Genomic DNA, 25,303 nt, shown 5'->3' on the forward strand with positions numbered 1-25,303 from the left:
CCCAATGCACCATGGGCTGTCCCCTAGTGGTCTAAAGTGGCAGCATAACTGGAGTATTAACTTGATAAATTAGCATATTTTCCCTGGTTTAGAGTCATGCTGCTTGTTGCTGTCTTTCCTTTTCTTTCGTTTTCCTCTCCACTGTGTCCTTGTGCAGCTCAGGATGGCGGATTGAATGAAGAGAAGTCTTTATGGAATCCATTGGTTTCAATAGCGAGGTAATTATTTTATGAACTGGTTTATATGAACACAGTTATAATGAACTAAACTAATCTGTATTGTAATCACTTTGGTTTAATCTGATTATATTTAAACTACAGTGAATTTGATTGAATTGGACTTTATCCATTTTCTACAGCTTATCCAGAGTCGGGTCGCGGGGGCAGCTGCCTAAGCAGGGAAGCCCAGACTTCCCTCTCCCCGGCCACATTCGCCAGCTCAACTGGGGGGATCTCGAGGCGTTCCCAGGACAGCCGAGATATGTAGTCCCTCCAGCTTGTCCTGTGTCTTCCCTGGGGTGTCCTTCTGGTGGGACGTGCCCGGAACACCTCACCAGGGAGGCCTCCTTCCCGACCAGATGCCCGAGCCACCTCATCTGACTCTTATCGATGCGGAGGAGCAGCGAATCTAATCTGAGCCCCTCCCAGATCACCAATCTTCTCTCCCTATCTCTAACGGAGCGCCCGGCCACCCTGTGGAGAAAACTCATTTTGGCCACTTGTATTCATGATCTTGTTCTTTTGGTCACTACCCACAGCTCGTGACCATAGGTGAGGGTAGGAACGTAGATCGACCGATAAATAGAGAGCTTTTCATTTTCGCAGAAATCGGCTGCGAATCGTTCCAGTGAGAGCTGAAGATCATGGCCCAATGAAGCCAACAGAACCACATCATTGGCAAAGAGCAACAACACCTCAGCTGCATCTAGAAATTCTGTCCATAAAAGTTTTGAACAGAATTGGTGACAAAGGGCAACCTTGGTGGAGTCCAACCCTCACTGGAAACAAATCTGATTCACTGCCAGCAATGTGGACCAAGCTCTGGAACCGGTTGTACAGGGACCGGACAGCTCGTACAAGGGGGTCCGGCACTCCATTCTCCGGAGTACTCCCAAAGGAGTCCCAGGGGGACACGGTCGAACGCCTTCTCCAAGTCCACAAAGCACATGTAGACTGGTTGAGTGAACTCCCATGATCCCTAGACTTGGTCCACTGTTCCACAACCAGGTCTAAAACCACACTGCTCCTCCTCAATCTGAGGTTTGAACATCTAATGGATCCTTCTCTCCAGGACCCCTTAATAGAACTTTCCAGGGAGGCTGATGAGTGTGATCCCCCTGTAGTTGGAGCACACCCTCCACTCCCCCTTTTTGAAGAGGAGGACCACCACCCCAGTCTGCTAGTCCAGAGGAACTGTCTCCAAAGTCCACAAGATGTTGCAGAGGCATGTCAACCAAGACATCCCTACAGCATGCAAAGCCTTAAGGAACTCCTGGCAGACCTCATCCACCTCTTGGGCCCTGCCACTGAGGAGCTTTTTAACAACCTCAGCAACCTCAATTCCAGACATATGAGAGCCCACAAGAGGATCCCCAAACTCTGCTTCCATGTCAAAAGATGTGTCAGTGGGATTGAGGTCTTCAAAGTATTCTCTCCACCAAACCTCAACATCCTAAGTTGAGGTCAGCAGCGCCCATCCCCACCTTTCGGTGTTGATGGAGCACTGCTTCATCCTCCTGAGCCGCTGGATGGTCTCTGAAGCGGTATGGAAGTCCCTCTATCTGAAAGCCAAAGCTTGGCTGAAACTGTCTCATGCAGCAGGACAGTGATCCTAAACACAGCACTAGATCTACAACAGAATCAAGGTGTTAACATGGTCCAAAGTCCAGAGCTCATCCTAACTAGAATGCTGTGGTGGGACCTTCAGAGAGCTTCAGAAACCAAAGCTGCAAACCTCAGTGAACTGAAGCAATGTTGGAAAGAAGAGTTTCAAGGTTCAAGGTTAGCTTTATTATCCCCAGTGGGGCAATTGGTTTTGTGTGGACAAAATTTCCTCAACCATGAGATTAATAACATCATCCAGAAAATCATTACTGCAACTTCTTGCTGCAGAAGGAGCTTCTAGCTGCTGAATAGTGGGCTGTAATTACTTTTCACACACACTGATTTTCTGTGTTAGCTTAGTTTTGTTAACATATTTATATTTATCTAATTTTAGAACCTGTTAATCCAAGATAACTACACTTCATGGCCAAAAGAAGTTGCCATCTGGGTTTACCTAAGTAAATACATACGAGCCTCCTATTGGATAATTATCTTCCAAGAAGAAATGTGATCAGAAAAAAATCTTGATGGTGAATGATGGTGATCAGTGATTACTTAAATGTTTGGTGAAATCAAATCGGAAAAAAAACCCCCAGCAACTTTAATAGTAAAAGTAAGAACATTTCCACAGGAATGATGTGAAGGGAACTCAGGGGATTGGGACTGAACAGCTGTGTAGCCATAAGACAAGTACTACTCAATGAGGCTGACTGGAGAAAAGGCATCAGTTTGCTGGGAAGCATAGCGATTGGTCCCTGGAGCCATGGAAGAAGGTCATGTGGTCTGATGAGTCCAGATCTACCCTGTTCCAGAGTGATTGCGCATCAGGGTAAGAAGAGAGGAGGATGAAGTGATGCAGCCACCATGTCTAGTGCTACTGTACAAGCCTGTTGGGGCAGTCTATGATCTGGGGTCGCTGCAGTTGGTCAGGTCTAGGTTCAGGTCTAGGTTCAGGTGTAGGTTCAGGTTTAGGTTCAGCAACACTATGTGTCCAGAGAATGAGGTCAGCTGATACCTGAATCTACTGAATGAGCAGGTTATTCCTTCTTCCCTGATGGCACAGTGCCAGGATTCATGGGGCTCAGATTGTGAAAGAGTGGTTCAGGGAACAGGAGACATCATTTTTGCACATGTATTTGCCACCACAGAGTCCAGACCTAAACCCTATTGAGAATCTTAGGGATGTGCTTGAGAAGGCATTGCGCACCGGTCAGACTCTCCCATCATCAATACAAGATCTTTGTGAAAAATTAACGTCACCTCTCTGGCAGGGAAGGAGCCTGAGCTGGTGCGTGAGGTTGAGCGGTTCCGGCTAGATATAGCTGGACTCACCTCGACACACGGCTTGGGCTCTAGAACCACTGTCCTTGAGAGGGGCTGGACCATCTTCCATTCTGGAGTTGCTCCCGGTGAGAAGCGCTGAGCAGGTAATGCAACCATGGATGGAAATAAATCTTGTAACATTGCAGAAGCTGATTGAAAGAACACCACTGCGAATGCTGCTGGAATCAAAACTAAAGGAGTATCAACCAAATACTGGAGTTTGTGACCTTTGTTTGGTGGCGTCTTCTTTTGGCCAGGTAGATTTATTTTGTCTTCTTGACACAGTAACTCTTAAAACCAAAAGATGATACTTCCTATTTATCATCATAAGATTTATTTTATTTGGCCAATCACGGATCCATCACAGGTTGTTGGTTCATGATGGACCTATGACCTGTCCAGGACTTGTGCAGAACTTTCACCATTTCTCACCATTTCATCTGAATCAGATGTGTTGCAGCAGTAAAAAATATAAAACCTGCAGAACTCAAGACATCTAGAGCTGCTGACCATTGGTATAAAGGCTAGAAACAAACTTATGTTTGTTGTAATCATCCTCCTGTATTTGCTGACTTGTGATGTGTGAGGAGGAGTGATGTTTTATCATATTTCATTAGGAGTCACTGAGGTGCTACAGAAACCTTCATGTTGTGGCTTTAATGCCTTTTATATTCTATCTTTTTCTATAGCTGGAGTGTTCCAGTGGGGACATGTTATCCATCTGAGACCTTTTAGTGTCAGTACAGTTTCTTTAGTTCATGAGACTTTCGAGTTTTTCTCTTCTAGTATCACAGAATGGACTAAATTCATCCTGTTTTTTCATGCAGAACCATGTATTACAGTGAATCTGCTCCTGTCTGGGATTCCTTTTTTATTCTTCTCTTTCCAATGAGCAAGCATTAATAATGTTTCCTCTTCCCCTTTCATAGCCATAATCTCTAGTGATCTTGGGCCTCCCATACTAAATTATTCTTACAGGGCCATGAAAAGGCAGCAGCAGGACCTTTTAAGAGGCAAATGAGCAACCAACATGCAGCAAAGTTCCCAGCGACGGATATGTTAACTCATGGCACAAAGCAGAGCAGGATGGAGGGAAACTGCTGACATGTCGGAGGAGAAGGGAAGGAGCCTGTTGGGTGATTTATCCTTTAATCTCTTGTCTTACTGTTTACATTTCGCTTAAGCTGATAGTTTCTTCTGAGCATAACTCTAAAAGTGAAAAAATAGAGACAGCAGTGATTTTAAACACTGAACCATTGAACTAAACCTCTTTCTGTAATACAGGAATCTTTGAGCTTTGGTCCAGAGAAGACGGCCCTGGTTCTGGATCCATTTCACATCTGGCTTCTTCTCTGCATGATGAAGCTTTAACCTGAATTTGTGGGTTTCAGGGTGAACTGTGTTCACAGACGATGATTTCTGGACATCTTCCTGAGTCCATGCAGTGATTTCCAGTAGAGAATCATGTCTGCTTTTAATGCAGTGCTATCTGAGGACCCCAAGATCACCAGCGTCCAGTTTGCCCTCCAGCTTTGTCCCATGCACACAGAGATTCCTCCTGATCCTTTGAATCCTTTCATGATATTGATATGATATTATACACTGTAGATGGTGAGATCTTCACAGTCTTCACAATTTCACGTTAAGGAACATTTCTGGATTTGTTCTACAAGTTTTAGACCCAGTTTGTCTGAGACTGGCGAACTTCTGTCCACCTTTACATCGGAGACTCTTCCTCTCTGAAATGCTCCTTTTATACCAGTCATGTTACTGACCGGTTGCCAGTTAACCTAGTTAGTTGTTAAAAGCTCCTACAGATGTTTTTTATTTGTACCAGTTACTTTTCCAGCCTTTTGTTGCTCCTGTTCCAACTTTTTACAGACGTGATGCTGCATCAGATTCACTATCAGCTCACATTTTCCATGAAATGATAAAATGTCTCAGTTTCAGCTTCTGAAATGTTGTTTATCTTCTATTTGGATTAAAATATGGTTGATGGGATTTAGAAATCATTGCATCCTGACTTTTGTGGAGTTGGGGTTTTACTGCAGCCTGCAGTTAAATTCTTATTTCTTTCATCTTGTAATAAAATAAACACCATTAAGAAGGACTGAGTGTAGGTGTAATGAATAAAGCTCTGGAAATTTTGATTTCCCCGAAGAAAATCTGCATTAGACTAATTTGAAACTTATAAAATATGAAAGAAAAATAAGAAGTTGTTTAGCTTTTACAGAGATACTGACTGGAACGTCTGAATGGATGGCACCATGGCTTGGAGTGGATTCAGATAACTATTGTTTGTTTTTATTTGGACACTTCTCTGAGGGTTTGGATGATCCTACAAGCTTTAACCAGCTGAAAATGTTTCTAGTCATGAGTCAAGATATTTTCTACTGTGGACCACTTGTACATATTTTTATGCAGATTACTATTCTGTAGATAGAGGGAGAGAAAAAGAAATAAATGGACCGGTTCATGTTTTGGGAGGAAACAGTAACTAACAGTAAATGTGTGAACTGATCGTCGTCTAAACGATGAACTGCTGTAACTTCTAAACCTCCACACTCATTTGCTTCATTTGCATGACCTCTGTGGCCTGTATTGATCTAATAAGGGCAAATCAATTAGGTGTTAGATTGGAGCAGGATTCCATTTGACTGAAAACTTGAAATATTTTATATTACTGACAATTTTTTCACCCACCGGAAAAGTATTCTCTACCAAAGAATGAGATGGAAACGTGTCTCTTAGTTTAGTTTAGCTTAGCGTGTTGAAAATGTTAACACAGCACCTTCGATTTAAAGCTTCGTGTTTCTGTTTTCTCAGCAGTTTGTTTACATGAAAATCACAGCAGGTTTTATTTGTCGAAAAGATTCTGTTAAAATAGAAACGGAGTCTGTTCAGGAAAAGCAGAGTTTATATAATTCTCATCAGCTACAACTTTTGGATTTCAGTTGTGTTTTTTTATGTAATTGATCCTTTTATCAATAAGTCTGATTGGGTTTGAAGGACTGATGTTAATTTATTTCTCAGGCTCCACTTTTATTTCCTGTTAAAAAACACTATAAGTTCCTTTTGCTTATTGTAAAGAGCTACAAATAAAATGTGATTGATTGATAGATAGATAGATAGATAGATAGATAGATAGATAGATAGATAGATAGATAGATAGATAGATAGATAGATAGATAGATAGATAGATAGATAGATAGATTGATTGATTGATGTTTGAGGATGGTTTTGTTCGTTAAAAGTCCAATTTTCTGTCAAACTCTTTTTTTTTTGCTGTTTTTCATAGAAGCAACAAAAAACCTTGAATAACTGATGTCTGCCTAAAGATTCTGTATTAAATTAAGATTCTGTATTAAATTAAGATTCTGTATTAAATTAAGATTCTGTATTAAATTAAGTTGTCATGTACGTGTCTGGTTCATCAGTCAGGAGCCTTTTTTCTGCTTTAAGAGATTCAAATGTCAAGTTTAACAAAGAAACAACATTCCTCACTTTATAAGATTACAAGAAAATCTGAGAAGGTAAATATAATGAAACTTGACCAAGATCCTTCAGTCCCATAACACTCAATTAATAATAACTAAATATTACAAAATAATAATAATAATAATAAAAAAAAATAAAATAAGGGAAGATCAGATAAAAGAAGAAGAACTGAATCTTTGTTGTCCTCACCTCTGTGGAACATTTTTTTGTTCCCTTTTTAATGTGATCATGAATTTTTGAGACCTGAGTGTAAATAAAAAGATAATCGCTTTCTAAAATTTCAGTAGTGAAAATGAAGTATGCTTAATATATTTTGACCTAATATAATATCCATTGTTGTGTTTTAATGTTATTTTTCTTGACCAAATTCTGTATTTTTTGTTATTTTTTCTGTTTTATCATTTTTCGTGTCTGTTTTGTTCTGTTCTCAGAAGAAATCAACCAGCAGTGAACGGGACTGAAACAAATCTGGAAAATTGGTGCCAAATAAAACGGACTTGAATTTTACTGAATTAAAGAAGAAAAATTAGAAACATGAGTGAAAAAGTTTATTTTGGTTCCATAAAAACTTATTTCATGTCAGAGGCTCAGCTCTGGAACTGGACGCACCTCGTTGTTTATTGTTGTCGTTGTTTATTGTTGTTATTGTTTTCCCAGCATCACATCATCATGACTGAGGGAGGCTCAGTGGGCGCGTGCGCGTGTTACAGTGTTCATCCATTTGTAATCAGAAATAAAGAAAGAAAATGAAAAAAATGAGCGCCTTGTTTCTTTAAGAGGTTCAACTCTCTCTCTCTCCCTCTCTCTCAGTGCAGATCCATTACTTCTCCTCCTCCTCCTCCTCCTCCTCCTCCGGGTACAATGGGCATCTATCATCACCCCCGCGGTGCGCGTGTATGTGTTTATTCAAATGTCAGTACCAAGAGCGGAGCGGCTCCAGTTCCGACCCCTCTGTCGGTGACACGGACGCACCGGCGCTTATTGTTGAAGGAGCCCCAGAAAAAGCCCCGCAGCTTCGCCAGTAAGAGGAGGAGGAAGAGGAGGAGGAGGAGGAAAGCCGGAGGAGGGACGGAGCCGGTAGCAGCGGCGGTAAGCCCTCCGCTCGCACCCCGTCCTCCCAGCGACCAGCCGGGGGAGGATCCAGCCTCGCTGCCCACCTCTCCTCTTCCATTAGCATCTTTTTATTTTCTTCTTTATTTTTCGTGGAGCAGCACCTCCTGCTCCACTTTCCCGTCCTGGAACTGCGCGCGGATCAGCAGGTGCAGCATACAAACCAAAACCGGCTTTGACATTTTTGGAGGTTTTGCAGGTTTGTGGTGAGAAAAGAACAAGCAGTAGTTTTTTTTAGGTTTTCCTGGGGGAGGAGGGGTACAAGGATGGAGGGATGAAGGAGAGATGCGTCGTTATAACAGGTGCAGATATGGCGGAGCGGAGTTTGGGGGCACAAACAGCTCTGGCTCGTGGGATTGTGACTCTAAGTGTGTGTGATGTTGGGAAATATTTGGAGAAGATGGGATGTTTTCCTCCCCAGTCGCTGCTTGTTGGATTGTTTCTGATAAACTGGAGGGAGTCTAATTAAGTGGATGTCAGACACGCTGCAGCTGACCTCACGTGGAGGAGAAGACTCACTCAGAAACATTTTCTTCCCTCTTGTTTTTCTTTCCTGGTGTTAAGGTTGACTTTGTTTTGTGTGTTTTTGTTTTTTGAGCTCTCGCTGCTGATTGTCCAAACGCAATTCTTGTGAAATCTCAAATCCAAGCCGAGAATTGTGCCTGGACATCTGTTGCTGGACGCTCCTGCCCTCTCACCTGGATCATCACTCTTATTATCTTTTTGTTTGTTTGTTTGTTTGTCTGTTAATTTATTTTTTAAACATAGGGTCGTTTTGATTGTTTAGGAGATTGTGGACTCCACATGCGTCCCGGGGCCTTCAGAGGGCCACAGATGATTTAGCTCGTTTAACTTCAATTCTTCTGAGTTTTTGGTCCCTTTAACTGAGGCAGAAATTAAATGAAAGGACTGGAGGGAGAGGGGGAGCCCAGTCCAATAGATAAAGAGCAGTAATGAAGTATTTTACAAACTGTGGTATTATTTGGGAGTTGTTGGAGTGAAGCTTTTCCCAGGCAGGCCCAAGCCTCCGCAGCTCTCAGCGGCTTTATTGCCGCTCCACTGGTGAGCTTTTGTTGCCGCCTTTTGTTGCCGTTTTGGGGATTATAATTTGCATAATTCTTCAGGAATGTATCATTTTAATTTTGTTTAACAAACCATGACCTTTTTCAAGCCCTTTTCCTTTAGAAATAAAAAACGCCATTACAAGCCAATAAAGGCAAAATTCGTTTGTCCTGATTCTACTGTTAATAAAGAATAAAGTTTTAATCATCACTCAAGAATCTGAATTCTTTTTCTCGTGTTTTTCCTCATGTCGTGATTTATTTTTTCTCCCCAATTTCTCAGATTATTTTCTATTTAAATTTAATTTGGCAGATCTAAAGAATATTTTATAGGTTAAAAGTTCTAAAAAATACATAAAATAAAGAGAGAGAGAGAGAGAGAGAGAGAGAGAGAGAGAGAGAGAGAGAGAGAAGTGAACGACTTTAATCAGTTTTTTGGGGATGCTTTAAGACTTGTGGCGTTTTGGTTGCTCTGTTTTCTTGATTGATTCCAAATTTATTCTGGGGAAATTTGTAAACTAAAAAGAAAAATGCAGGTTTATTTCCAATATAATATTTAAAATAAATAGTTTTAATAGTTGGAAACTAAATGCATTCACAAAAACCCAGTTTTTATTTAGTTATTTATTATTTTCTTCTTATAAAATCCGGCCTGATATTGTTTAAATATCAAACAAATATGATATTTCTTTGTTTGAGATTTTTGTGCTGTGGTTAAATGCAGAAGCTGTTTGCTTGTTTTGTTTTTTAGCCGCAGATCAAGATCTTTCATAAATGCTGAGACACAGGACTGAAAAGGCATCGGCTCCAGCATAAACCAAGCGCTCCTTTTGACTTTGGCCTCCTTTAGGTCTGGGACATGGTCTGTTTGATTTTCACACCACAGCGTCTCCTCGGCTCAGATGAGTGGGGTCTTGTCAGACTAATTTTCAGCAGTAATCCGCTCTCAGTGTGTTGTGAGGAGGCAAGCTGCTCTGGGATGGAGCTCAGAGGATTAAAACCCAGAGGTGTGTGTGTTTGCTTGGTCCACGCAGCACCACCCAAGTAGAAGTAAAAAAAAGGTTGTCTTTGACCTGTCACTGAATGCTTCATTATGACAGGATGAGAGAGACCCTGCCCCATCAAGATGAAAACACAACTTTCCTTCATTCAATACCAAACTATAAAATCTGTTTTCCACATCTCTCTGAGAACGGAAAGTTTGTTTTTATTTACAGCTTTTAATGTAACAACAGGCAAAGATTTTTATACACGAATCTGAATCTTTACCAAAATGAAAGAAAAAGCCCCAAAAGAAAAAGATATGTTTGTGCTCTAAAAGGGATCCTGTCTTTTGGGTTTAGATCTCTTTTCACATTAATTTTTACCTTCACCGTTAAATATCTGGACAAACTTAAAATTCAGAAACTCAAACTTGACTTTGTGTGATCATTTTCGTCTAATTGAGGCAGAAAAACAGATTCAAATGACTTTAACAAGAGAATCCTTTAATTTGTTTCTGGTATGATGGAGCTTTTTTCTTTTTTTATCTGATCAGCCTGAGAAATTAAAACCTCTTCTGCAGATCTGCTGATGTGGCTGCAGCTTTACTCCTGGCAGCAGAGAGCTCCTACGGAAGAATTGATCAGTATCGACGCTAATATTGATGACAAAGATATCTTGAGGAAACAATTAGGAGCGGCGTGTAGTGACTGCAGAGATCATTACAGCATTTAACCTGCTGTCGTCTGCCTGATGACGTCTGGACTGATTGATGATCCCTGAAAGCTAAAATGTGCAACTGATGCTTAAAATGATGAAGATCTAAAATGCTGAATAAGAACTTGAACATGTGTTGTATGAGGTTTACATGTTTGTTTTGGGGGAACTACGTGAAGACAAATGTGACTGCTGCACGTCGATGCATCGTTACAACGTTTGAAGACCTTTTCTCTTCCGGTTCCATCCTCCATGGCGTCAAGCAGCACCCGTCTCACTCCTTTCTGCTCCAGGTCACTTGCTTCCTCCGTTGTGTCCCACCTCCTGCTCTTACCAACATCACGACCACCACCTCCACAGTCACATGACCTGGGCTGTGTCATCACACGCACACACAGAGAGGATGAAGATAGAAATGAAGGGAGGGGACGGGATGTGGGCGGAGGAGCATCACAGGGGTGACGTCACATCACAGCCCCCTTCCCAGCATCCTTCCCTCCCTCCCTCATCCTTTCCCATAAGACACACATTTCTACTGCGCAAATATCATCTCAGGCATCTGAGAAACACACATGAAAGCTGGAAATGACCAAGTTATTTAAAAATCTGCTTCCATGTGTTTGTGCATCACCTTCTGGACACTAAAACTCCCCGTCGCTGAGTTCTACTGATGCAGGTCGAGGTCGTTCATTCAGGTTGTGTGTCCTACCAGCCCCACTCTGTTCCTCAAAGTTCACACATTCACGCGCTCTTATACACAGCCCAACAGCATCATCATCATCACCCATCATCTCCTCCAAAATGTCCCCGCCGCTCTGTCTGGCCTGCCCCCGCATGCAGGGAGGACCGGCCGCCATGTTAGGCCCAGAAAGTACCACATCTTCTTTATGACTCTCTCTCACACACACATAAACACACATGCCACTCTTCAACCAGCTGCAGACGTACAGCTGCAGGGACGTGTTGACATCACCGCCTCCTCACAGCCAATCATCTTCTTTGTTTATTTTAAGCAACATTTGCTGGTTGGTCCAGATGGCCGGCGGACATGTTGGCCGCTTTTAGCAGGAAGTGTGTGTGTCAGCTGTTCCTGTAACCAGGAGCAGAATGATGGTACATGGTCAAGGTATGAAGAGAAAACACAAGACGAGCGTTTTCAGACGCGCTGCGTCGTCTTCTGTTTCAGAATGAAGCACTTTTATTTATTTTAATTTAACCAAACAAGCACGGATGTGTTGACGTTCCACTAAGAGCAGCATCACAGAACAAACATGTTTATATGAAGCATTAAGAAACAACTAAATAATCTTTGAAGCATCTTTGATAAAATGTGCATTTTTTTATTGATTTGGTCTATTTTTTAGTCTTTAGTTGTGCTCAGTATTTTCTCTGTATGTGGCAGAAATGAAATGTCTGCATTTGGTTTCCATTTACTGCTTTGAAGCGAATAAACTTATTGTGGTTGTGTTACTTATGTTTGTAATTTAGTTGTAACAACAGTTTCCCCAACTAGAAACAAACCTTAAAGAGCAAAAAATAAAGAATATTTTATTAAAACTTCAGAAGAAAAACATGTTTTTTCTCAACAAGCAGCAAATCTTCTTTGCAAAAACAAACCTCAGCTGACTGCTTTATTTCTTCTGTGCATGGCTACCGGAAACTTTGATACAGGGTGAACTTATTATGCTGCAAATCTTACACTTAGGAGTTAATGCTGAGCATAAATACAACTTTCTGAGCTCTACAGCTATGCAGTCAAGCCAAGTAACACCAGTGGACACAAATTCATCAAATTTAGTGACGTCTTTAAAAAGTCCTGCACAAGAGTTGTAAATCTGACCCAAGTGTGTGCAGAACTGAATTATTCTGCTGTCACTGAGAATAGAGAAGCAAATAATATAAAGAGAAGTTGTTTTTTATGTATATGGTGTAATGATTTTTTTAAAAAACGGGAATCTGAAAACTCTTCTGTTCGATGTTGTTAACCAAAGGAAAACGTGACATCTGCCCTCAGTGTGAAGAGCTGGTGAAGCTGCGTGTTCAGTCAGATCAGTCGGCTGCACAGAGCAGCTGCAGAGTTGCAGCTTCTCGTCTCTTTCAGCGTTATTACCATAATTTGTGGTGGGAAAGGAATCACTCATCAATCAGATGTGTTGGGAAAATGACCACGTCAAAGACCGAGGGCCCGATGCTTGAACGGCGGCCTCATTGGGGTCAGCCGGCTGCTCGGTGTGTGTGCATGTGTGTGCGTTTTGTCATTAATCACTCCAGGTTTGAAGAGAACGAGGGCTGTCACTGCCTTTATCCTGCCCTGCTCTTCATCCTCCTCCTCCCCCACCTCCACAGCTAGTGGCCTTCGCACCCCATCTGACCATCGCACTAAGGCCAAGGTCAACATGACTCCCCCCAAAATCTCATCTCCCATCCCCTTTGTTCGTTGTCCTGGAGACTCGACTGCCTGAGCCTACTCTTCCACCATGGAAGTGTGTGTGTGTGTGTGTGTGTGTGTGTGTGTGTGTGTGTGTGTGTGTGTGTGTGTGTGCGAGTGGTCAGGACAGATGCTAAAATAACAGATTATCCCACAGCACGCGGGCCAGACCAGGACATTGTTTCTAGTCTGCTCCGTGGTTTTAGATTTGTTGTTGCTCTCTGTGACTTAGTCAAACTACTTCCTGTTAGATTGTTTTTGGTTTTCTCTTTATTTTTATTCTTTATTCATGCGTTTCAAGAGGATGTTATGTTATGTTATGTTATACGTCTTCTACCCTCTAGTCAATTTATCCCATAATGAACCAATAAACGTACAAAACCGAGAGTAAATAAGGTTTCATTCACACCAAATAATTTGCTTGACTTGGCAAGATTATATGTTCTTCCAATCTTTAAATCTTCCAAAGACCAGAAAACTCTTCTTGTCCTAGTTTGCTTTCCCACTGCACTATTCAAACGAACCAGACCTTTAAAATAATGTATTCCTGTCCTCTCCAGAGGCAGCAACACACCAAGAATTACTGGAGGAGCAGACGAGACAACCAACGAAGAAGAAAATGGTCCATCTGTTGGTTAACGCAGGTCAGCTTGTGTTTCCATCAGAGGAAAACATGGACCTGCATCAGACCCTTGCGGTCTTGGGTTGGTCAGATGTCTATCAGGACTTTTACTGAGTTCTTCCACGTCTGACCACAAGACATTAGTCCTGACTGTCATGCCACATGACACATGTTTTGGTTGTGTTTACCCACTGTGCTTTTTGCATTAGTGGGTAGTGCACCATAAAATGCGTTTTTTGAACTTTTAACAACATAGTATTACTTTATTGTAATGAAAACCACCTATGCTGTTGTTAAAATTTGTATCACTTTTTTTAAATATCTTCAAACTTCAGGATTTTGTGGGCCCAAAATGACTCAAATCGTAGCAGCGGCAACTTAACAGCAGCACTTCCTGCAGCTGCCGCTAGTCTCAGGGGCGGAGCCAGAAAATATTCACTGGGGTGGCCGAGATGGGTTTCTGGTTATCTTATGGTAACATACATGTCCCACTTCAGGCTGAGTCAGTGTGTAAAGCAAAACTCTTCTGCAACATCATGCGACGGCCCGGATGAAAAAGTTGTGAAATGCAGTTTCTCAGCATCGTGATGCTGCTGAGCTGCGACGGCTCCACATGATAAATGTCAGTGTGCCATCAAACGTGTCAGGAACCCTGAGTTATGGGATCAATCGTGCGACTTTAACAACAACATGATAACAATGGTGATAATAAAAGAAGTTCAGCTCTGTATTTAATCCCTGCAGGTTGTGGCAGAAGATTAAATAATATTTTGGTGTATCTAGTTTTTTTCTTATTTGCAGATAAAGTAAAAAGAAGTTTACATCATACAGCAGCTGCACATTTTCCAGACGACCGTAACAAGATGCTCAGCTTAGTTTTTGGTGATTAGCAGCATTATGAGCTGGTTCTCTGTGCATCATCAGGAACACACAGAAACACCATTTATTTATTTATTTTTTATCATAGTCTGATCAGTCAATACACACATACATATAACACACACCGTCTCCCCTCCTGTCTCCTCCAACCAGCGTTCATCACCCTTTTATTATTATATTTTATATTAATAACATTTTAAAGGATTTGGGGGCTCTAGTGGGCTTTATTTTAACAGTTGCTGGACAGTAAGGATGGGTCGGAGAGACTGGGAAATGAAATGCAGCAAAAGGTTCCAGGTCGGGACTCGAAGGAGCTGCAGGCTCTGTACATGGGGAGCTATAAAAATAATAATATCTTTATAGCCTTTGTTGCTAATATATTAAATTTCTCAACCCCAACTTCTGGATTTTCTTTAGCAACTTCCACTATTTTTCTACTTCATTCATTTTAATTTTCATTAATTAAACAGGGTCAATATGATTTCACTTGTTTCTAATACAGAATATTAAACTATGAGCTGAGGCCTGGATTGTGACTCTTTAGGACATTTACAGCATACAGGACATAAATAAATAAATGCAGTTTTCAGAAACATAAAGCCAGCTGGACAGATGGAAAATATAATATAAACACCTGCAGATACTAAACTTTTATAAACTTTAGAGATGCATTATCTAAATCTCTCGCCAACAAATTCTAACTTAACATTATTATCTTGACAGTTTAACTGCACACAGCTTTAATTTGTGTTGTCCAAGATAAGCTTTTATATTCAGCCTCTCGACAGCCAGGAACTCAACATGAGGACAGACTGAGCCGAATTAGCTTCAGTAGTATCTCCACTACTTACCTCTGTCTCGATCTCTTTTCTTTTTGCCTGTTTTTCTTCTTTTTTGTCACAGACAGAAAACTTCTCTTCATTTTGATAAATTCTCTCTCTCCTGTTTGTTTACATATGACACATCACAACATGCAGCAAGCCTGAGGGGTGGAGGCGGGGACCATGTATGGGGTTCTGCTATGGCGTGTAGTTACACTTTATGTCTTAAACTTCCTGTCTTCCTGTGCTAGGGTTTGTCATTAAAATCGTGTTTTTATTCTTCACCTGTCTGCCACTTTCCCTGTGAGATCTAAAGCCCTTTTCACACTGGTCACAAAAGCCGCTGACGCCTGCTAACATCCGGGTTTTGAGAGCAATGTCAAAGTGTTTTCTCACCAATCAGTCGTTTATCAAATGATTGCAGTAGTCACAGGTTTTTAACAACTCCAACTCAGTACAGGATCAGTAAGAGCTGTAACACCTGCAGGTACGCTAGCTCTCTAGCAGGTTAACAAAACATCCACCCATCTGAGGACTTTTGAAACAAATGGTTATAGTTACCTTCATGTTGTGATGAACCAAGTTCAGCTGACAAATGACAGTCAAGTATTCTGTGTTATTTTAACACCTTCTGACCTATTTTTCTTTTTCTTTTTTTTCAGAATAGAAAACAATTAATAACAATCAGTAAATATCTGCAACCGAATGTTTTGTATTCTTTGTAGCCATTCAGATCACAGATCAGCTTTCTCATTACAAAACTGATCATACATCAACCGTTCCTCCTTCATCTCGTTCCTCTCCACTTTATCTGGCTTGAATTCATGCTTTTTGGTATTAATGAACATTTAAGAGCTCTTCTCAAATTAGAAATGTGATGAATTTCCAACTTTTTTAGTAAAAAAAATAAAAAATCTTAAGAATTACAAAATAACCTCAAAGGGAGTAAAGATAGCTGCCACTGAGACAGTCCTAAAGAAAAGGACAATAGACGCCTCTGTAATGAACAACTACAGACCGGTCTCTAACTTTTATATCCAAGATCATTGAGAAAGTTGTCTTTAACCAGCTGAATGACTTTTTAAATAAAGGTGGAAATCGTGGTACATTTAGTCCGGCTTCCGACCTCGTCACAGCCCTGAAACAGCTCTGATCAAAGTGTGAAAGTGGAATAAGTGGAAATTCATCCTTTTTAGATTAAAGAAATTAAAAAATGTCTTTGTGAAGAACCAGAGGTGTAATTTCACCTGACGTCACACATTGTCTGTGTGTGTTGATCTCCAGCCCCATGTTCAGTGTCGTGCCTGAATGAGTTCACTTAACGATGGTTCATGAACTTGTTCGTATTTTGGGTGAACGTGAACTGAACGTTCTGTATTTCTGCCTGATGAACAATTTTGTGAGCGCGCTCATTCTGGTGTGTGAACGGCGTTCTCTCACAGCTGAACTTTCTTCAAGAGAGTACCAGATTTCCACGGAGCCTTCCAGGAAAAATCCCAGCTAAAACACATCGTAAACAAGCCTTAATATCAGGGTGAAAAACACAAATCTGGCATCACCAGCCACCACAGAGCCGCACCGTGCACGCGTCATCAAATCGTGAAACATAAAGGCAGCAGCACCACTGCCTCAATGCATCTTCGTATGATCACTTAAAATCATTGTTTGAAAAGGTCAGTGATGATCCAGCAGGGAGAAATCTGGCCTTTTTGTGTAAACAGAGATCAGTGTTTACCAAACCATTCCGTCCCAAGTCAGGTCCCTTGACAAATGGGACTTTTGACACCCTTGGGCACCCAAAATACCTATTATCTATTAATATTATTAATTATTATTATCTCACTCCCCATAATTCCAATCCAAAACATCACTTCACCTCCACCTGCTGACGTGGCAGCCTTGTTGAGACATGTTGGCCGTCCACCAACCATCAGGACCTCCATCCATCTGTACCATCCAGACCTCTATCCATCTGGACCATCCAGGCCTCCATCCATCTGGACCATCCAGACCTCCATCCATCTGGACCATCCAGACCTCCATCCATCTGGACCATCCAGACCTCCGTCCATCTGGACCATCCAGACCGCCATTTATCTGGACCATCCAGACCTCCATCCATCTGGACCATCCAAACCTCCATCCATCTGGACCATCCAGACCTCCATCATCTGGACCATCCAAACCTCCATCCATCTGGACCATCCACACCTCCATAATCTGGACCATCCAAACCTCCATCCATCTGGACCATCCAGACCTCTATCCATCTGTACCATCCAAACCTCCATCCATCTGGACCATCCAGACCTCCATCCATCTGGACCATCCAGACCTCTATCCATCTGGACCATCCAGGCCTCCATCCATCTGGACCATCCAGACCTCTATCCATCTGACCCATCCAGACCTCCATCCATCTGGACCATCCAGACCTCCATCCATCTGGACCATCCAGACCTCCGTCCATCTGGACCATCCAGACCGCCATTTATCTGAACCATCCAGACCTCCATCCATCTGGACCATCCAAACCTCCATCCATCTGGACCATCCAGACCTCCATCATCTGGACCATCCAAACCTCCATCCATCTGGACTATCCACACCTCCATCATCTGGACCATCCAGACCTCTATCCATCTGTACCATCCAGACCTCTATCCATCTGTACCATCCAGACCTCCATCCATCTGGACCATCCAGTCCTCCATCCATCTGGACCATCCAGACCTCTATCCATCTGGACCATCCAGGCCTCCATCCATCTGGACCATCCAGACCTCTATCCATCTGTACCATCCAGACCTCCATCCATCTGGACCATCCAGACCTCCATCCATCTGGACCATCCAGACCTCCATCCATCTAGACCATCCAGACCTCCATCCATCTGTACCATCCAGACCTCCATCCATCTGGACCATCCAGACCTCTATCCATCTGTACCATCCAGACCTCTATCCATCTGTACCATCCAGTCCTCCATCCATCTGGACCATCCAGGACTCTATCCATCTGTACCATCCAGACCTCCATCCATCTGGACCATCCAGACCTCCATCCATCTGGACCATCCAGACCTCCATCCATCTGTACCATCCAGACCTCCATCCATCTGGACCATCCAGACCTCCATTTATCTGTACCTACCAGACCTCTATCCATCTGGACCATCCAGGCCTCCATCCATCTGGACCATCCAGGCATCCATCCATCTGGACCATCCAGACCTCTATCCATCTGGACCATCCAGACCTCCATTTATCTGGACCATCCAGACCTCTATCCATCTGGACCATCCAGGCCTCCATCCATCTGGACCATCCAGGCCTCCATCCATCTGGACCATCCAGACCTCTATCCATCTGGACCATCCAGACCTCCATCCATCTGGACCATCCAGACCTCTATCCATCTGGACCATCCAGGCCTCCATCCATCTGGACCATCCAGACCTCCATCCATCTGGACCATCCAGACCTCCATCCATCTGGACCATCCAGACCTCTATCCATCTGGACCATCCAGGCCTCCATCCATCTGGACCATCCAGACCTCCATCCATCTGGACCATCCAGGCCTCCATCCATCTGGACCATCCAGACCTCTATCCATCTGGACCATCCAGGCCTCCATCCATCTGGACCATCCAGACCTCCATCCATCTGGACCATCCAGGCCTCCATCCATCTGGACCATCCAGACCTCCATCCATCTGGACCATCCAGGCCTCCATCCATCTGGACCATCCAGGCCTCCATCCATCTGGACCATCCAGGCCTCCATCCATCTGGACCATTCGCCTTCATCTGAACCAGTCTGTTTTCTCTCAGAATCACACACACATGTTTTAATGGTGCAGCGATCTCAATAAAGTTTTCCTGAATGTCCAATAATTATTAATTCCTTCCACAAGACACACTTTTTATCAGCAGAACGACCCACTGCATTAAAGGTCTACCTGAACGGGCTTACCTGCAATCAGTGAAACAAACAGAAAAACTAAAACCCAAATGTTTCATTAACAGAAATCCTGCATGTAGAATCACCTGGATCACAGTGTAATGAGGTCAGGCCTCTGCATGCAAACATGAACTGATTTGAGCAACATGTGGATGTTGTGGGGTTTGTGGTTTTACTCTGCAGGTCCCCCTTGGCGGGGGGCTGCAGGAATGTTAAGAGAGAACTGGGTATGCCGCAAATGACTGCACACACAAAAAGGTTTTAACTCTTTGTCACAATTTTCCTCTCACACTTTGGCCTGCAAGGGAAAAAAAAAAAAAAAAAAAAACACAGCACAAGGCCCCTGAAACTGCCCCCCTCACCACCCTCAGCCATGACCCACCCACTCCCTGCATCAACCTCCCTCCCCTCCTCCTTGGCCCCTACCTTTCTCCTGACCCCGGCCGGGTACATAAAAGACCCATCAGAAGTATCACTGGCCACATTTACAAGTGAAAGAGCCCCAATAATGGAGCGGTTAGGGAGAAGAATGAGGGGACGGAGGGGCACTCACAGATGTGGAGGTGGTGGGGAGGAGGAGGAAGGAGCAACGTCCCATTGTTGCACCCCCCCTTCAAACACCTCTGATGGAAGGACGGAAACAGGGAGGGCTGGAAAGTAAAAGTGGCTTTGACCAGATTTGTGATCCAAAAAAGGAATAACAGACAAATAAAAGAGCGAAAGAGGTAAACAAGGAAAGATGGCGTCAAAGAAAGAAAAATAACCTCTAATTGTTTGGTTTCTTAGTATTCCACCAAAAAAAAAGTAAGATAGAGGCTGATCCACTTTTTCTGCTGAAAACATGTAAAGACGGGCAAAGCTATCACACAGATGTGTGTGTGTGTGTGTGTTGGGGGGGGGGGGGGGGGGGGGGGGGGGGGTGGTCATCCTGGCTTATTTGCATGTTACATTGTCCAGAAACAGAGATGACGACAGACAGCAGCAACAGCAGCTGGAGTGGAGAGGCCTCTGATCTGACCTTTAACCTCTCCTCTTCCTCACACGGTGGGAAGGACGGTGGAGGCTGAGTTGATGAAGTCATCACTAGAGGATCGGGGTGAGATGTGGCATATATAGCAGGACACCTTCCATATGTCCCACTAGGACTGGGAGGTCTTTGCTGGTTTGCTGGAGGATCCTTCCAGTCGGTGCAAAACCTTTAACATTTCTGAAGAAACTCAGTCACCCTAGAAAAAAGAGGTGAAATTAAGCTCAGCTGAACAGTGAAGCAGCCACTTTGGACGGAAGTTAACAAACAACAGAGCAACCGTCAAATATCAAATGAAATAATTAAACAGATCTAGCAGCACGACAAAAGGATAAAGGGTACGTCATTTTATCAACTCACTTTAACAAGTCTTGATACTTCCAGGACTCGTCAACAAATAAAAGTAATCTAGTCTACAGTATTATCCCAACATGGTGGTACTCTGTCATGTATACACCTAACAATCTAAAACCATCTATTAGTTGTAGATAGAAGGCACAATTAAGGTAGTAATTTACTACTTGCAAATGTGTTTTTAAAGCACACTCAAATAACAAGCAATATGGAAACCCCAAACTTTACAAACATTCATATTTTACATACAGATGTTTTACCTTCAACTTCACTGTTCTCACAGTTTTCTATCTTTACAAGCATGTTCTGATGCAGCAGCAGCCAGAAAGCAGAACTCTTCCTGCTTTCTGGTGTGTTTTCCAATCATTCCTCTAACTAACTCTAACTCTTTTAATGAATAGTGTCCATTACTATTTAAAAAGCTGTTTTATACTGTGTTCATGGGTGAGGATGGTATATTTAAATCTAAATATTTTTTTAATTCATCATCTTTTATCTATCTATCTATCTATCTATCTATCTATCTATCTATCTATCTATCTATCTATCTATCTATCTATCTATCTATCTATCTATCTATCTATCTATCTATCTATCTATCTATCTATCTATCTATCTATCTATCTATCTATCTATCTATCTATGCACCATCTTTGTGTAATAGGGGAATTCTTCCCTCTTGTGGTCAAACTTTGTAACTACAGCAAAACTCATTTAAATTGTTCTTCAGTTTCATTGCACTGGAAATCTAAAAAAAATATAATTATTCCAGAATTCCAGGTCAGAAATAAATTAACAAATGAATAAGTTAATAAAAGTAATTGTTTGGTAATTTTTTCAGATAAAATCCAAATCAGATTACTGAATTTCCCACATAAGGCTCATTTTTTGAAAGAAACTTGCAACCGTTCACAACAGAACAGCATTTCTTCATTTCATGAAATTGCAAATGTCTTAGTACATGTCTCAAATGTCTCAGTGCATTTTTGCAAATGGTTGTGTACAAGTAGCCTACAGTTAATACAACAAGCCCACATTTAGCACATTTAGCACATTTTCGCTGATCTAAACTGATGAGTTGATTCTCATGGTTGTTCTCTCCAAAACATGTCAGCAGGATTTCAGTGTGTAAGTCATCATATGAACAATACTCAAATACTCAACTGTCAAAATAAGTCACGAACATCATATATGAATCTGTTGTGGATTAAATCTATGGCCAAACAGAGAGCAGCACGTGGGTGGCCAGGAGGATGAGGATGGTGGCCAGGAGAGGGAGGGTGACCACAGCGACCAGTGAAAGTGAAAATTTACAGCACTGTAGGCTAGACATGATTTTTCTTGTTTTTTGTTTGTGTTTATATTTTGTACATGTACAGAATACTATATACACTTTCTTTTTATGTACTCTAATGTATGGAAGTTACTTTATGTGTGTGAATAAAAATGGTTACAGCTTCCTTGGCAGTATGAGTGCAGTGTGTGTGTGATGTCAAACTTTGGAGGCTGCTCTTACTGTGAAATCCTTTTTGGCAGCTTTATACTGTACATAATTGTATTCTGTTAGCTAGAGCTCTGCCATAGCGACAAAACATTTATGCAGCTTGACTTGCAGTGCTTACACTATGCTGAAAGGATGATGCATTTTGGGGGCACTGAGTATTTATTCTGATCATTTTCATGCTTTGGTTCAAGTTTCACATGTTCTAAACACAAACAATGTCCTTTTCATTAGTTAGTTTACAGTACTGTTATCAGGTCAAACAAAGAATAAACGCACACACACACACACACACACACACACACACACACACACACACACACACACACACACACACACACACACACACACACACACACTTGTCCAGTATGGGCAGTCACAAAGCTGAGTGACCAAATGCTTTGACCCTTCTTTAGGTGTCTTTCAGCTGTTCCCAGCCAGTTTCTATTTCAGCTCTACAAATATTGCTATCATACAGTGAATACATATTTTACCAAAGTCTAATCACAGTTACATCCCAATGAAAGCAGGGGAGTATAAACAAGCAGACGAGTGTGGATCCTTCAGCTTGCCAGTTTACAGTGAAATGGAGGACCAGCCATACTCTTTGCCCCGCGAGACGGAGGAGAAATAGCCAAGAAAAGAAAAAGAAATAATAACTGGGAGAGAACGAGAGTACATCGGCGAAGCATTTACCAGATGGAGGCAAGATTTTGGTCCACCATTCAGGAGGGGAAAGCAGTGCTCCATCAACACTGTGTACAGTGGGGGCTGGAGTGAATGAAGCCGAGAAGGAGCCTGATTTGACCTGAAAGACGACACAAGGGGCACAGCCAAACCTACCAGACTTGCTAAGTTTAACTTATGGGTGAAACACTTAAAATGGGGCCCCAGCTCAGTGTCTCTTACAGCAATGTAATTCCTTGTTTTATCCATGACAACAGCGATGCCATGTTTTGGTCGTTCAAGCTTCCAGTCCACTACAGCGACTCCTGCCGCAATGTTAGACCCACTGTGTGTTTTTTTAATGTAATTAACGCATGTTAACAACACTGCAACAACACGTCATCAGTAGGTTAAAACTAACCTGTCTCACACCGGTCTAAACCCAGCTCACGTTCCCTATTAGTGGGTGAACAATCCAACACCTGGTTGTCCTCTCTTGACAACCAGGTATGCGTATATGCGTGAATTCTGCACGGTAACTTTTCAACTTATCTTGCTCTTAATCATTTTAATGTAATTTATTATTTTATTGTGATTCCTGCTATATGATGCTGCCTTTTACTATTTCTTAATATCTGTAATGCTTTTGTTTTATGTAAAGCACTTGGAATTGTCCTGTACTGTCAAAAATAATGCGTTAACAGCGTTAATTAATTTTAGTGATTAATTGTGTTCAATTTTTAACGTAATTAACGCATGTGCAGCATGACAAGCCCCATACATCCATCATTTCTCTGTCATGATGGTAGACGTGGAGAGGCACGATGTAAAAGATCAGCCAGCTGGCTCTATGGATGGACTTGAGAATAAACAGCATTAATGGAGCGACCCATGGACGTAGCCTTTGTGGAGAATGTGGATGTAAATGATCTGTACTTATACAGCGCTTTACTGTACCTGGAACGATACCCAAAGCGCTTTACATCATACATTACATTCACCCATTCATACACACATTCACACACTGATGGCGGAGGCTGCCATGCAAGGCGCTCAACCACGACCCATCAAGAGCAATTAGGGGTTCGGTGTCTTGTTCAAGGACACCTCGACATGAACTGGACTTGGCCGAGGATCGAACCGGCAACCCTCGGGTTACAAGACGACCGCTCTACCTTGCTGAGCCACGCGCCCCTGTGATGTATTAACACAAAGTCTTTTCCCGGTGAGAGGGTTCCACACCCGCACTTTTCCCGCATTCTTTTTAAAACTTATCCTGCGTTTTGCACTAACATGTCTGCTATAGAGGATCTCTGGATGTCTCCGCATTTGTGCAACAGCTGCTTCTCCCTCTCCTCTCATGTTGCTCCATGAATTACGACGGCTGTCGGTTATCAGCTGATGGGCATTTCTCTTTTGTTGCGTGTGTTTATGGATCAGCTGGGAAGAAGGAAACTAACGGTTCATGGTTCACACCAGCACATATTTACCTCAGAGTATTGTTTTTGGCAGGACCTTCTCTAACAAAGTAGCTGACGACAGAAGGTACATGTGGAAAGTATTTCAGCTATGCGGGGGGCACAAATTAGACCTTTTATAGGTCTAGATTTTATGAAAAATTGAACTGATTATTACAACTAAAGTGATCATCTAATGCAAAAAAGTGAAGAAAAACTTCCCAATGTGTTTTATCAGCAGGTGTTTACTTTGGGTGATGCTGCTGTAGGACTTTTATCACGGCTGCACACACTTTAATGATAAAAGGAAAAAGCTGTTTTTATCCAGATCATCAGTTTTATCTAAATTTCTTCATCAATGTTGCCTGTTTAACTTCAGTCGTCAGTGGTTTTCTTTATCTTTGTAATTAATACAAAAATGTTTTAATTCAGAATTATGAACTAGAACATGGTAGAGATGTTTTAGAACAGCATGTAGGAGTACATTACATGCTGCATGTACTGATCATTGGACATCTGATGTTTATCCAAGAGAAGGTCAGTTAACAGTAAATATTTGCAGCATCGGCTTGTTCTGTTGATACAATACAGTAAAAACAGGCACATATATATATATATAGTATTTTTTATTATTAAATTTAAGTTTTATTTAACCTTTAATTAAACACTGAGACCAAGAGTCTCATTCTTCAGAGCGACCTGTTCCAACACTTTGAAGAATTGGTTAAAAATAATCAATATCAGTACAGAGAAGGCATCATAAATAAAAATAGAACTGCATGCCAGCATGGGAAAGAAGTAAAAAAAAACAATTAAACTAAAAATCTTTAAGAAGCTATTATTTATTCATCCCTGAATGGAAATAATAATAATAAAAATTACAATAACACATTTTATTTGCTGGCACCTTTCCAGTCAACCAATGTCACCTTATGTTTTTATAAATTATGAATAAATTAAATCATGTAAAAATATACAAATTTTTATATAAAATTAGTATTTAAAAGATTAACTATCACAACTATTTAACTCATTACATTTATCCATTTTTTAATTTGTTCAGTCTTAA

The 25,303-nt window shown here is 41.9% G+C and overlaps 1 long non-coding RNA gene across 1 annotated transcript; it reads right to left on the minus strand.

Annotated features, from left to right (window-relative positions):
• Positions 1-353: 353 nt before the first annotated feature.
• LOC121649071 lies at positions 354-25,282 on the minus strand. The gene is made up of 3 exons (XR_006012062.1): positions 25,272-25,282; positions 20,946-20,950; positions 354-512 (listed from the first exon to the last, which is right to left on the minus strand). It is a non-coding gene; the product is annotated as an uncharacterized LOC121649071 (long non-coding RNA).
• Positions 25,283-25,303: the final 21 nt, after the last annotated feature.

Source organism: Melanotaenia boesemani, chromosome 11, assembly GCF_017639745.1.
Source record: "Melanotaenia boesemani isolate fMelBoe1 chromosome 11, fMelBoe1.pri, whole genome shotgun sequence".
In the NCBI taxonomy this organism is placed as follows: Eukaryota; Metazoa; Chordata; class Actinopteri; order Atheriniformes; family Melanotaeniidae; genus Melanotaenia; species Melanotaenia boesemani.